The sequence below is a fragment of the Oxyura jamaicensis genome, chromosome 4, assembly GCF_011077185.1.
Source record: "Oxyura jamaicensis isolate SHBP4307 breed ruddy duck chromosome 4, BPBGC_Ojam_1.0, whole genome shotgun sequence".
Classification (NCBI taxonomy): domain Eukaryota; kingdom Metazoa; phylum Chordata; class Aves; order Anseriformes; family Anatidae; genus Oxyura; species Oxyura jamaicensis.
In genome coordinates, this window is record NC_048896.1 from 91,768,334 (window position 1) to 91,779,434 (window position 11,101).

General features: G+C 35.9%; 1 long non-coding RNA gene across 2 annotated transcripts in view; it reads left to right on the forward strand.

Annotated features, from left to right (window-relative positions):
• Window positions 1-7,315, forward strand: part of LOC118166485 — an 88,526-nt gene extending 81,211 nt beyond the window's left edge. For both annotated transcript variants that reach the window (XR_004750523.1, XR_004750524.1), the window contains one exon: window positions 5,256-7,315. This is a non-coding gene — a long non-coding RNA (uncharacterized LOC118166485). The remainder of the gene's footprint in view (window positions 1-5,255) is intronic.
• The last annotated feature ends 3,786 nt before the right edge of the window (window positions 7,316-11,101 follow it).

Genomic DNA, 11,101 nt, shown 5'->3' on the forward strand with positions numbered 1-11,101 from the left:
TTCATTTTTTTTTCTTTTTTTCATTTTTTTTTTTCAGAAGTTCTTTGGCTTTAGAGTTTCCTAATCAAAAGCTTATTTCATTGCAGTTTTCTGCAATATTTGCTTCCTTTAAATACATTTTGCTTCTTTTCTGATTAGTCAGCATATCTCCATCTCATGGTAATATACACTCCAAAGACTGCTAGTGGCCAAACTCTGCAACACTTTTGAGGGCTCCACAATATGATAAATTTAATATAATAGAGTATGTGAACTCCTGCAACTCCTAGCTATATATATTATAATGAAGTAGGAGATGTGTTGATTATCACATAATACAGATGCATTATGTACAAAATAAGCACCAAGAGACAAGAATGTGCTTGGGCTTTATCACTCAATATTATGAGAATGAAAGTATTCAGGTATGCATAATTATAAACTGCAAATGTCATGCCTCCTCCCCCTGCTACCACCCAGAAAAATCAGCACATTAAGAAAAGAAGCAATGTCCTGTGTCTTACTGATTAGACACACAGAGTTAGAGAACAGAAATTTTTACAAGTCCTGTCTGCATTTTTATCTCTTGGGTGTTAAGGTCTGATTTTAGTTCTGATAAGATTCAAGAAAATATATATATACTATTGATCTAGTACAGAATGAATATCGACCAGTAGTCTATATTGGCTGCTTCAAAAAGAAACACAGGAAATATATCTTTAAGAGACTGAATCAAACAAAGCATCTTCCTTGGCACTGGTAAGAAAGACTCGGATTTCAATTAGACCACATCCAACTAACCCCGAAGACTATAAACTTCATGTTTTTTCCATCCTGTTTTTGTTGTCCTTCCTTTAGCAACTCTTTCCACATCTGTGAAATCAAGAAGTGATGATTTTCAAAGATAATAACCCTTCAAAGTCCTTACTGACTTAATCTAAAAAACCTCCAAACAATATTCTCTTCATCTTTGATGGAATCATTTGCAGACAGGATCTTCAGGGAGGGACGTGGGAGGTGTCTCCTTTTTTTGTTATTCCACTGTTCTAATTATTTCAGCTGATTTCCAAAAGCGGGTGGAAATCCAATGCCCCCACAGTTCAGTTGATCATCTCCTAATAAAGATGTGTTACACCTGCCTACTCATTTTCAGTTACTCACACTGACAAGAACAGTTTTTTGTTTCAATTTCTTCATTTTTTTTTTTAATACTTTTGTCTTCTAACATATTAAAGAACTTCTTTAATGTCTTTTAACTTTATCTTAATATTCTTCAGCGGTAGTGTTTCATTATTCCCAGTTGTGCTTTCAGCCCTCTTTATAGTCCGTCTGTTTTGTCACATAAAATTCTAACAATACAACAGATCTTTTCTTTCCTATAATTTTTAAAGCTCTGTTTTGCTTTTATTTAATTTAAAAGACATATCAGTCAGGCATACTGGAGTTTAATGCTCGGTTTTGCATAATAGCATATCCTCCTTCCAAGCTTGCTCTGCCACCTCCTAAATGTTTAATTATTTTTGTCAACATTAGCTCATTCTAGTAAGTACTTCCTGTTTATCTCACTTATTATGTGGTTAATGGTATCAAATATGACTGCTCAAAAGTTTAATTGGCTAGAGTTTCTAAACAAAATGTTATCCAATAACAGAAATTTGAAACCGTGTTCAATAATAATTTATATTATATAGTCTTTTAAAGTAATTTCCCTTGTCAGAGCCTGTTCATCTGGCATTACATATTTTACCCACTTTTTGGTATGTCTTGAATATAGTGTTCTTCCCCCTTTATCCCTTGGTCCTTGGATGTAACAATTCACTCACAATAAATTTAAGCCCTCAGATATTACTGATGATTATTACTATTACTATTACTATTTTTGAGAATACCTTGCCACTTTGGATTGAAGGATAATGCATATTTTCTGTAATGTTACTCAATAACCAATACATCAATCCAAACCCTCTCTTAAAATTCTCTAACAGAGCTGCAGAAACTATGCTTCATTTACCTTCCTCTTTTCCTTTTCCTTATTGCCCAAGAGAATGTAAGAAAAACTGGATGTTGATTAAGGTACAACATATCCAACAAAACTGGTATTTCTAACAGAAATTATTCAAGATATCAGATCTCAACTGGAAAAAACGAGCATAACTTCACAGAAAGAATATTGATTTATAGTGGCTGATGAAGCAATTCCAAGTTTTTAGTGTGGTTTTGTAAGCAATGAAACACACTGCCTTGCAGACATACATACCTGTCTGGATGGTTTATTTCTACAGTAGCTTTTGAACCCCTTGACCAGTTTCAGACAGATTTAATAAAAGTAGTGTAGTGTGCAAATACAATGACACAATATGATGAGTAAAAATCTATAATACATCTGCTCTGTTTTTTCTTCCACTTCAGAATAGTAAGTTAGAGCAGAACAACCCTACTCCAGCAAGCATGAAGTTGAACTCAGCCCTTGACAGACAACAGAGTATGTACTTTCATGGGAGACATTACACTTGATGAAAGGAAGCTTTAGCTAGAATTTGAAGCTTGCTGGGCAGTAAAGATACAAAGAAAATATGAAACCAGGCTTTATGAGTCCCAGTCTCTGGATATAATTTGCATAATTTAGTTATTGTATCATTGCAGTATCCTGTCTTTGGATATGTAATTGTTAAAATTCTTAAACCTATGTTTCCTGGGCACAATCCATCTACAACTACCAATGAATCTTTGAGTCTTCAGGTTCCTTGAATTCAGGCTCCAAGAATCTTGAATTGTGTGCCCATTAAAATAACTTAAAGAATTACAGGGTGCATTTTTGTCCTATTTTGAGTGAGAAATTATTTGCATATTTCATAATATAGTTTCAACTAAGCCCCTCTGTAGCAATGCACAGAGATTTTTCCACTTAGAGCATTTACGGTACTAATAAAGAAGAATGGGGGTGTTGGTCAGTGCTTGCCTAAACACAAACTAAGACCAGCGTATGAGTCTAGTTGTATAAATATCCTTTCACAGAACCATTTCATTCAGCCTAGCACACGGTTTCGTTGACAGGGAGATGATAAAACAGTCCTGCCAATTCTTTCAATTTTGATGGTAAATTACTGTTTTTAGCAGTAAAATACTGCTTTAGCACAACAGGAGGTTTTCTCCATCTTGTCCAGACATCCAACAGCAGTGTTGTTGGATTTGGGGAAAAATGCTTACTATTCATCAGCTGTTCAGATTTTGTACCTGAAGAATCTCCTATGAGACTTACTAATGAACCTTGTATAACTGCGGGATTTGGGGGCTCATAATACAGATGACAGGAGGTAATGCAGTCATACACATGAGGGACCAGACTGTCATTCAGGAATTAGCTGTTCTGTATTAGCACAGATGATACAAAAAGGGCCTAGATTTAGATGCTTTATTGCTAGCTAGATTAAAATTCCAGTTAACTTTTGTTTTACTTTCTTTTTTGTTAACTTAAGTTTTACTTTCTTCCATATTCAAGAAGCACACAGCAGTGCTGAGTGTACCTAGAGATTGTCTTGGCTATATGTTTTCATTCCAGCAGTTCACACCAGTACTGAGTAGTTAACTTATTGTAGCTCCCTACTTAAAAGGCCCCAGGAAGGGAGGGAAGAAAAACAAAGCATTACAGCTCATTGTATTTTTAGGTGTAATGGTGCTTGAAAAAAATATCTTGACTTCTAATTTATTTATTTTTTTGTATTACATTCTGGGTGTTTTGTTTGTATCTTGCCTAGTAAATAGAATTATTATTGTATAAGTGCAAAGTATTATTAGTACTTGTGCAGCAGCCTGTGCAGAGTGTGTTGGTTTCATTAAAATTCAGGCCTAGATGGCTGCTGAGTGTTGGAAAGTACATTACCAATATAACTGAATTGATTTCATTGAAGCCACTGAAGGTGAAAGCATTGAGCATAATTTGTCTAGATTTCAGAAAAGAAAATAAAATAAAAAAACAAAACAAAACAAAACAAAAACTGATACCTTACCACAAAACAGATCCATTTATAAAGCCAGACAGTGTAATGCAGACATTGTAAACAATGTCCTGAAAAAAAAAAAAAAAAAAAAAAAAAAACAGACACAAAGGTCAGTTAAAGGAATACATACAGAACAAAATTTGATTACATGCAGGTTGCAAAATGCAGTATTAAAATCATTCTTAGTTTCATCTTCTTAAGGACTGTTCCAAAGTTTATTAATCTCAGTGCATCATGCTTAGTTCTCCCAACTTTACTGAAGATCAGATGCTGGATCTGATCTTGCAATAATCTTTCAAGACTCATTCCAAGAATGTACTTTCTAGAACATCTGAAAAATGCTAATGACCTGCTACTTACATCCATTAGCACTGGAATAAATAAAGTTTATTCCCTATTCTTATTATTCAACATGGAGAAAACAGATGGATTAAAATCTTTTGCCCAAATTTATCAGAATAACATAGTATCTGTTTGTGAGGTGCAAAACCAATGGAGTAACTACCAAACAGATATCTTTGAAACACATCTCTGCATACTTTTGGATTAGCTGCAAGCAGAACTGTTGAAGGTATAGGTGACTGGTAGGAGTATTTCCTGCCTAGTCTTGTAACTATCTAGAGTATTTTGTGAGCACGCTTATAGTGTCTTATTAAGAAAGATAATTGGGGACAAAACATTTGTTAAACATTTAATCAAATAATATCTGATGACAAAGGTTAAAAAGCATTATTTCCCATTTTTAGGTTGTAGACTGTGAATAAAGATCAGCCATCCCTGACCTACATGGCTGTTGAAAAACTAAGTGGGAGGATGAATTCTGATAGAGAGATAAGATGGTGAGAAAAGAAAGCAGATTGAATAATGTGTCTGGAATTGTAACTAATTCAGAAATAAGTCATGGACTGAAGTGAAATCAAGGACTGGAATATAAATAGTTTCAGCAGAACAATGGGAGTCTGGATTGAAAGCAAAGTGACAGGGTCAATAATGGAAGAAAATACAAATGAACTCCAAAGCAGGATAAATGGATAGATAAGAGATAATTTCAGGGGTATTACATATTTGTGGAAATATAATAATGAGAAATGCAGCATTCACACTAAGAAAATGCAATGTTTTTAGCCCATATTTTAAAGCAACCAGAAGTTAATTTTAAATCAGATTTTCCTCTATTCATAAGGGATGTCATGGATATTTTCAGTACCTTATATTCATTATTTTTTTCATCTCTATATTTCATCTGTATTTTCTCCTTATGACTTTTGTATTTTCCAGCTTTTGAAATGCCGGACAGTTGTGACACATACTAAAGAGATCTTTGATCCTGTCTTTCACTTAATCAAGATGACACAGCAGAAAGTAGTTCTGGAGATGTGATCTGGAAGTCTTCATCATGATGTGGGGATTAAGACCATACTTATGAGGGCATAACTTTAGACAGTTAGACAGTTCAGCTACTTCTTTCCAATCTTTTTTTTTTTTTTTTTTTTTTTTTTAATTTTAAACATCTGTGATACCACTATAACACATATCAATTTACATATAATTCTGTTAAATACTGCTCTGACACACCCTGACAATAACAGGACTGAGGTCTGCTTTCAGCTGCCTGTACCTCCATTAAAAAAACATGCTATGTCTTCTCACCCTGTCAGAACAGTTTCCTGACAGATGGAGGAAACTGGGCAAAATGGGCAAAATGATTTATTTTGTGTTATTCAGAAAATTTCTGTTAGGAACTGGATGCATGGCCCTTGGATCTTAGCCAATTGTGGAATATTTACAGGGAGAAAGTGCTGTGAAATCTCTCATATATCTTACCATTAACAATATCTCTTCATTATGTAGAAAAAAAAAAACAATGAACTTTGTTATCAAATATATAGTTTAACTGTAAAAAAAAATGAAATGCCACTCATAATTGAAATGAAAGTCAGGGTACAATTATAAACAGCACGAGTACATTTTTTGTTTACTTGGGATCTTCTGTTCTCATGAAATTTTGGCTAGCCTCTTATTTCCAAAAACTAACAGGCTGGGGGCCTTCAAGAAGAAATAACAAGCTACTGTGGTTCCAAGTTTACATATACTTTGTGTAAAAAATCACATTCTTTTATAAGAAATTAAGTGATTAGGATACTATCTTATATCTTTCCCCTTAAGGGCCAGCACTGTCTTCACTTCTAGTTCTTGCTTTGTAACATGTAAAGAGCTTTGTGAATTCACTCCACATTTTAAAATGTACACCCAGATCACATATGTGCCAATCACATATGTTGATACATCTATGCCACATCAAAGCATCTCCCAATACGTCATATGAAGTGGGCAGAGAGTCAGACACATTTTCAGTGCTGGAACACTTTAAAAGAACATTAAGAAAAGAGTGTAAGCTTCTCTGTGGAGGGAAACAAGCTCCGGCATTGGGTGGTTCAGAACATGTAAGTTAGATATCAACATGGCATTTAGCCTAGAGAAAGAAGCTGAGGCAGCTGGGCTAACTTATTATGACAAAGTAAATTAGCTGGGGGGTGGGTAGGAATCTAATGGTAGTCTACAACTGCTTGAAAGACAATTGGAAAGCCAAACTATTCCCAGGGAGGTAGATAGTATAGCAAGTGGTAATAACAGCAATTTGTTGTGTAGGGAATTCAAGCTGGACATTATGAGGAAAAAAAGTCTTAATTAAAAGAGTAGTGCAGCACTGGGACAAGTTGCCCAGACAGGCAATGGGACCTGCATCTTTGAAGTCTTCACAAGAAAACAAAGCCACAGATGGTCTCACTTCCAGCAGGATATCCTTTTTACCCAGAGTGTCTGTCATTCTGGGATTTCTTTGATTCTGTGAATACAGAAGGAAAATAAATAAAGTGGCAGAAAGACAAACAGTAGTCAATAAGCTGTCACCCCTTCACTGACAGATAGAAATCTTACTGATACTAAACCTTTCATGAACACAGAAGGCTACAAAGTGCATACTTCATCATTAAGGAGAGTTTTGTGGTAAAAAGGCTTCAAAACCTGATGCACACCTTGTAAAGACCACAATTCTAGAAGAACTTCTGCCTGCCTTCCCATCATGTCCACTCTGCTGCTTCATCTCATGGTGAAGGTTTCTCCCCTAAAACTCTGCTAACTGGGAGGGTCACTGCATTTGCAAAGACCTCATTCTAAACCTAAGCCTAAACCTTCCTTCCTCTTCTCAGGAACAAAAGTAACCCCACAGGGAAGGAAGAAGTGCTCACTTCTGCTGTGTCCAGTCCTTGCAATCAATTCATAAAGAAAGCAGGACAGCAGAAGTATATCTTATTTGCAGTTTGCATTATTTTCTGTTTGTACAAAATAAATCATATATGAAGAAACATTTTTACAAATGATTACACATGATTTTGTACCTTATTATATCATCAGAAGAGGCCAATTCATGATTTTTATCAGTTAAGCTCCACAGCAGGTGGTAGTTTTCCATAAACAGAACCTTCAAGTTAAGATTGGGATGCTCAGGAGCAATGGGGAAAAGAAAGACCCTGAATATGAGGAAAAGGAAGAAGAATTAATATCTCTTTCTTCTTGGAGAGGTAGGGGACTGAATATTCTATGAAATTTTAGTGAGGTGGAACAAGGGATGTGTGAAGAGGAGACTTAAGTCATATGAATACATGAAAGCAGAAAGAGCTGTCAGACTTTCAAATGTTACTGGACTTTCCCTTACCCCTCCAGGTTTTTGTTACTCCACATGGTGTTTCAGCCATTACCAAAAAGTTCCTTTAACAAAAATGTGTGTGTGGCATCTGTTTTAGTGAAGACTGATGACTCAGTTTAAATGACCAGCAAAGGTGAGTTTAAGTTAAACTGCTTGACTTTGCTTTGAGTCGCACAGACAGGCTGTTCTGGCATCTCTGCAGGGGACGCAGCAACATGCAGCAGAGTTGAGGAGCAGACAGCTGGGGAAGGCAGTGTCTTCAGAGACGCCAATCAGATCTCTGAAGAGCTTCCCTGACCATACTCTACCCACTTCAGGGAACACAACTGAAAGAAGGATCAAGGGCAAAACAAAAACTGTAATACTTTAATAACGTTTGTTCTCATTTTTTATGTTGCTCGTAATTCATAGATCTAGCATGCCAAATCTGAAGAGGATTTGTGTTTGTAAACCTGTTAACAGAATTTAATTTTTGAAATGTTTGAAATTTTTCTTTTAACCTGGGAGACATTTTTGAGCCCTGCGGAATAAACAGAAGTAGCCAACACACCCTCCTTATGGGAAAAGGCCAGAAGCTTTACATAGTAGATTTACCCAGAAGACTCACTGTTATAAAACTAACTTTTATATTCCCCTTTGGCAACACTGACTAACAAATATTATTTTCCTCAGAATTTTCTGAAAATTCACCAATTATGGAATATTGTGACTTTTCAGAAGAAGAGCCACTTGGCAAAATGACTGAAGGGAAGTTTTCACTGTGTGCAAAGTTGTCCCAAGGCTTTTTGCATGATTAGTTGAACAAGCATACGAATAATACCACAACATTACAGGAATACTATCTTAATTCTTGTTCCCTGCCTTCCTCATTTTGTAGGAGTGTATAGACACAGCACCATCCACCTTCCATGGATGCTAAAAAGAAAGACTCATTTTGCAGCTGAGACGTGTGAACAAATAAAAATATTTACTCTTGTGCTCAGACAGGTACCCAAGAGATTTCACAGAAATTACTCAAGAGGTAATCAAGAAAAAGAAGCCCATTTCCTAACAGGAAAAATACAGAAGCACTTCTGAAATTGTTCCACCTTAACCTTCCTATACACTCATCTCAATGTTTTACCTTGTAGCAGGGATTTTTACTACAGAATTAGCATTATTTTATTTTATTTTGAGCCATACGCAAGCTCCCAATTAAATGCATTACCTCCTATCCATATGTTCTTAGTTTTGTTTTATTACATTTGTTTTGAACATTGCCAAGAGAGAAGAAGGTTAAAGTACACCCTGAGTAGAAGCAAGTGCAGTCAACTTTCTGTTAGCCGTGGGTGGCTTATCTGGCTGGCACTAACAAAACGCTGCAAACACAGGGAAGCCATCTGAAGTCTGGCAAAGCTTATTAGCTCAGTTGTAGACAAGGCCTTACTGTTTCCAGACTGAATTTGAATTTCTCTGTACCACGATTTTAGGAATAGAAGAGATTTGTTAACCCCATCTAATGCTGACCCTGACAGACCTGGGCTGGCTTTGCACAAATCCGTGAGATTTTTACCTTTAGACTGAATACCCCAGCTCTTTATTCTCAAAAGATTTATTACTGTTGCATTAATGCAACTGAGCTGTTTCTTGACCTGAGCTGTCACTATGAGTTATGGGACTCAAGTAGTGGGAGATTTATTCTTTGTGTTTTATTAAATGTTTTGGAAAGGAAGGACTTCCATTGTCCCACTATGAGAGGACTTTATGTTCACTTGCCTGGAGCCAACTGGTGAAATTTGATGTAGTTTCACTGAAGTCAGTGGAGTTGTGTCAGGAAAGCAGGTTACAAGGGAGAAGATTAAATGCCAATAACTTGTTTCATCTTATGTTAAGATCTTAAAAGCTATTTTTTCATTTGTTTTTCTAAGACTGTGGTGGTTTTACCATGTTAGGCAGCTGAACACCACAACCGCTCTCTCACTCCACCTCCTCAGATGAGGAGGGGAAGAAGTAAAGGACAACTCACGGGTTGAGATAAGGATAATTTAATTAAAGAGAAAATATATACATATATTATTAAGGAAATATTATTATTAATTATACAATTCAACTGAAGGGAAAAAAGGGAAAGGGGAAGAGGGAGGGGGAAAAGGAATAACTAAACAAAACAAGTAAAGGCTATGTGGAAGTGCAGAGGAAAGAAATTACTCTCTACTTCCCACAAATGAGTGATGCTTGACCACGTCCTTGAAGCAGGGCCTCAAGGCACGTAGCCGGTGTTCGGGAGGAGGACAGAGGTTTTCACAACGAGAGCCCACCCCTCCCCTCTTCTTCCTTTTTCCACCTTTTACTGCTGAGTGTGACATCATATGGTATGGAATATCCCTTTGGTTGGTTTAGGTCAGCTGCCCTGGTGATGTTTCTCTCTCACTTTTTTTTGCCCACCCCCTAGGAGGGTCAGAGAGAGCCCTGATGCTGTGCCAGCACTTCTCAGCAGCAGACACAACACCGGTGTGATACCACTGCTGTTCTAGCTCCAAGTGCAGAGCGCAGCACTGTATGGGCTGCTGCAGGGAAAGTTATCCCAGCCAGACCCAGTACAAAGACATATTCCAAACATTTCCTTGGGAAAATAAATAAATAAATAAAAATGAAAAGGAAAATAATTTTTTAAAAACGAGCAATTCCAATAAATATATATGAAATCACTTATTTTATACAATTTCATAATTAATAAATTTTAACAAAGGATAAAACAAATGGCACTGAATTCAATTAATTATACATGTTTTTTTTCTCCCTTCAGTCTTTTAAATCTCACATGTTTGTTTTAATGAAATGTTCCTGCTAAAGACAATATTTTTAATTTTGTATGGTATTGATTTACACACACTGTTCATTGTCCAAGAAAATAATCCATGTATTATATTGCCATAAAACACCCATCCTATGCTGCTTTTTGAAAGTTGTGATTCTGAACTAATATTTTTTTTTTTACTAAAATGTTTTTCATCCATTAAACATTTCACCTGATGGAAAAATGAGCAAACACTGAACCAATAAACTAAAACAGTCTTTTAAAATTCCTCTTGTAATTACTATTGTTAGTTGCAGAAAAGAAATATACTGAAGAATGCAGTCTGACAATTGTCCTTTAAGTCAAGAAAAAAAAAAAATGTTAAAAAAGAGTCAATGTACTTGGAAAACAATCAAAATAATTTTATGTTTGAAATATCTGATTCTTTGAGGTCTCCAAAAGCCCAACCCATCAGCTGCACAAGAGACTAACATATTCTACACACAATAGTGGGGTGTAACATACAAAGAAATAAGCAATTACTTTGTTATCCCCAAAGCATTAAGTGAGAACAGTGCAAAGAAAGAAGGAATGAATGAATCTGGCTTTTTTAATTAGCTTGGAGATATTCACCTTCCACTT